At 40.0% G+C, this 4,182-nt stretch overlaps 1 pseudogene; it reads left to right on the forward strand.

Moving 5' to 3' along the window:
* Positions 1-3,326: 3,326 nt before the first annotated feature.
* LOC119538795 lies at positions 3,327-3,828 on the forward strand (annotated as a pseudogene).
* The last annotated feature ends 354 nt before the right edge of the window (positions 3,829-4,182 follow it).

Genomic DNA, 4,182 nt, shown 5'->3' on the forward strand with positions numbered 1-4,182 from the left:
AAGAATAAAATGACCAGGCACAGGAAAGCTGTTTATAAACTATAAAATATAACTCAAACTTATCAAATGTGACCAATACCATTATTAAAATCAAGAAACTGCATCGTATAAAGATGGCTGTACAAATCAGTGGGAAAAGATGGACTATTCAACAACTTGCGTAGGAGAACTAGATAGGCAACTGAAAAAAAAAATAAAAGTAGGAACCTATTAGGGATTGAATAATATACCCCACGAAAGACATAGTCAAGTCTCAATCCATGTTCTTGTGGGTATGAACCCATTTGTAAATAGTACCTTGGAAGATGTCATGAATAGTTAAGGCATGGCCAAACTGAATTAGGGTGGACCTTAGTCCCTCTTACTGGAGCCCTTGTAAAGAGAGATTTTGATGAAATCAGTCAGAAGAAGCCACAAGTCAGAAAAAGCCAGAGAGGAGAGAGAGAACACCATCTGATGGAGGACTGCCAACACTTGAATACTACTGACCCCAGTAGAAAGCATTGCCTTGCCTACATCTTGATTTTGGACTTCCAGCCTTCAAAACTGTGAGACCATAAATGCTTGTTGTTTAAACCCATCTATTGTGTGGAATTTGTCATAACCGGCCTGGAAAACTCATATAGTTTTTGCTACTGGAAAGTGGGCTGCTGCTATTACAAAAACCTAAAAATGTGGAACTGGCTTTGGAAATAGGTAATAGGTAGAGGCTGGAAGAATTTTGAGATGCTTGATACAAAAAGCCTAGATTGCTTTGAAGAAACTATTGGTCGAGACATGGGTATTAATGGTGATTCTGGTGAAGGCTCAGAAATAAGTGGGAACTGTAGAGAAAGTTTCTATCATCTTAGAGAATACATACATCATCACGAACAGAATGTTGGAAGAAATATGGACATTTAAGATGCTTCTGTTGAGGCCTTAGAAGAAAATTATATGTGTTATCAGAAACTGGAAGAAAGTAGGTCCTTGTTATAAAGTGGCAGAGAACTTGGCAAAATTGTTTTCTGATGTTTCATGGAAGTCAGAACTCATTAGTGATGAACTTGGGTATTCAGCTGAGGAGATTTCCAAGCTAAGAGTGGAAGGTGCAGCCTGGTTTCTCCTTGCCTCTTTTATAGTGAAATGAGAGAAGACAGTGACAAAATAAGGCCTGAACTGTTAAGCACAAAGGAACCAGAAATGGATGATTGGAAAATTCTCAGCCTATCTAGATAGTGTGCTCTGAGATGAGGGCCAGAAGTGGCTCTAATGAGGGCCCTCCTGCAGCTTACAGGAAGGGAGTCCTCAGAGAACGGGCCTCATGTGAGGGTGTAGCTGGACCAGCCTTTGATAAGCAGAGTAAGTGTATGACTCATGGATCCAGTCAGACATCCCAGAAGGAATCAGGATTAGAAATGCATTTATCCAGGAAGAATCTGTGGAAGATCTTTTGACCTGATGACTTGGAGCACCTTGAACTGCATATAAAACCAACAAGGTTTTTGAGAATTTCATATGAGCAGAAGCACTGCCAGCCTGGACTAAAAGGGACACAGATGGGATGAAATAAAGGAAAAATGGCTTTGAGGGCAGAATCATGGGAGCAGAAGTCTTGACCAAAGAGATCTCTTTGGGCCAAGAGAGAGGGCCCCTGCCCCTGCCTTTGGATAGGGAAGGGCTTCTACCCCAGTCCATGGAGGGGACAGGCCTTCTGCCCTGATAGTCAGGGAGAGCCTGGCTGCTGCTCCTGGACTTGGAAAAGATGGGGGCAACCACCCCAGCAGGGCTAGAGGACAAAGCATTGATCCACAGATGACTGTCAGACTTTGGAATCTAAGGGCATTTGCTCTGCTGCATTTCTGACTTGCTTGGGTTCTGCAGCCCCTGTTTTCCTTCCAATTTCTCTGTTCTGTAATGGTAATGTGTTTCCAATACCTGTTCCACCATTGCACTTTAGAAACAAATAATCTTGCTTTCTGAGTTTCACAGGTCCATAAAAAGAGAAGAATTTTGCTCCAGGATGGACTATACTCATAACTGGTTTTGATGAGAGTTTAGACTCAAAATTTTTTGCTGAAATTGCTTGAGGTTTTTGGGATATTGGGATGGGGTGAATGTATGTTGCATTTTGGAAGAAAATGTCTTTTTGGGGTCCAGAGGGTGGACTATTGGGGATTGAATCATGTACCCTGCAAAAATCATGCTCAGGTCTTAATCCATGTTCCTATGGGCATGAACCCATTTGTAAATAGAGCCTTTGATGATGTTATTATTATTTAATTTATGGCCAAACTGAATCAGCGTTGGACTTAATCCACATGACTGGTGGCCTTATAAAGAGAGGAAATTCCAACACATTCAGTTAGAATATGTCAGAAGAAGCCAGAGAAGAGGAAGAGATCACCATGTGACAGAGAACTGCTATCACTACCAACCCTGGGAGAAAACATAGCCTTGCTGACATCTTGATTTTGGACTGCTAGCCTTCAAAATCATGAGACAAAAAATTCTCATTGTTTAAACCAATTGATTACATGGTATTTGTTGTAGCAGCCCTGGCAAACTAAGACATAATCATGTACTATACTCTAAAAGTATTAAAGATTTAAATATACAAATGAAATAAAAAAGTATTGGAAGAAAACATGGGAGAATGCTTTTATAATCTAGGAATGGGGAAGGTCTTCTTGATCATTACTTGAAATTCAGAACTCATAAAAAATGATTGATAAATGCAACTCCATAAAAAGCAAAGCTTTTGTATGGTGAAAAACATCATTTGAAAAAAAGTCAAAAGGCAAACAACAAACTGAGAACAAGGTAATGGTGTGTTGGAGCTGGTGTGGACTGGCTCATAAAGGCTTATTGTTGAATTTTCAGTAATTTTGTGTAGTATATCCATACAATGGAATATTATTCAGCCCAAGAGAAGTGAAGTGCTGGTACATGCTACACAACATGGATGAAACTTCAAGATATTAGGTTGAAAGAAATAATCCAGACACAAAAGAACCAATATTGAATGATTTCTCTTATATGAAATATTTAGAACAAACAGATTCAAAGAGACGGAAAACAGGGGTGGCAGGCCTGGGGAATGGGGAGTTATTGTTAAATGAGTGCAAGTTTTGGTTTAGGATGATGAAAATACTCTGGAAATAGTGGTGAAAATTGCACAGTATTGTCAATGTATTTAATGTCAAAAAGTTCCACTAAAAATGGATAAAATTATTTTTATGTATAGCTTATTACAATTAAAAATATTTCCAGCCACTCCATGCTTGATGCAAGCTCCCGGGCTCCTGCCACGCCAGCGCCGCCACTGCCTCCCTCCAGCTGCCATCATGACCATCTACCCGGACCTCATCAGCCATGATGACATGTTCTCTGACATTTACAAGATCCGGGAGATCGTGGACCGGCTGTGCCTCGAGGTGGAGGGGAAGGTGGTCAGTAGGACAGATGGTAGCACTGATGACTCGCTCATTGGTGGAGATGCCTCTGCTGTAGTCCCTGAGGGTGAGGGTACGGAAAGCACAGTCTTCACCTGTGTCGATATTGTCATGAACCATCACTTGCAGGAAACCAGTTTTACAAAAGAAGCCCTATAAGAAGTACATCAAAGATTCCATGAAATCAATCAAAGGCAAACTTGAAGAACAGAGACCAGAAAGAGTAAAACCTTTTATGACACGGGCTGCAGAACAAATCAAGCACATCCTTGCTAATTTCAAAAACTACCAGTTCTATATTGGTGAAAACATGAACCCAGATCGTATGGTTGCTCTCCTGGACTACCGTGAGGGTGGTGTCACCCCATATATGATTTTCTTTAAGGATGGTTAGAAATGGAGAACTGTGAACAAATTTGGCAATTCCTTGGATCAATCACCTGTCATCATAACTGGCTGCTGCTTTTTATCCACACGATACCAGGAATTAGACAGATGGACTGATGCCATCTTATCTCTTCATTTATTTTGACCTTGATTTATTTGGAGTGGAGGCATTGTTTTTAAGAAAAACATGTCATGTAGGTTGTTTACAAATAAAAATGCACTTAAACGCACAAAAAAAAAAAAAATGACAAAGTCTGCATACAATATATACCAAGTAAAAAGTATTATTAACCTAATAGAAAAGAAAGATATGAATTCATAGAAATGAAGAGGTCCTCTCAGAAAAAGAGAAATGCAGATC

The sequence above is a fragment of the Choloepus didactylus genome, chromosome 6 (assembly GCF_015220235.1).
Source record: "Choloepus didactylus isolate mChoDid1 chromosome 6, mChoDid1.pri, whole genome shotgun sequence".
NCBI classification, from domain to species: Eukaryota; Metazoa; Chordata; class Mammalia; order Pilosa; family Megalonychidae; genus Choloepus; species Choloepus didactylus.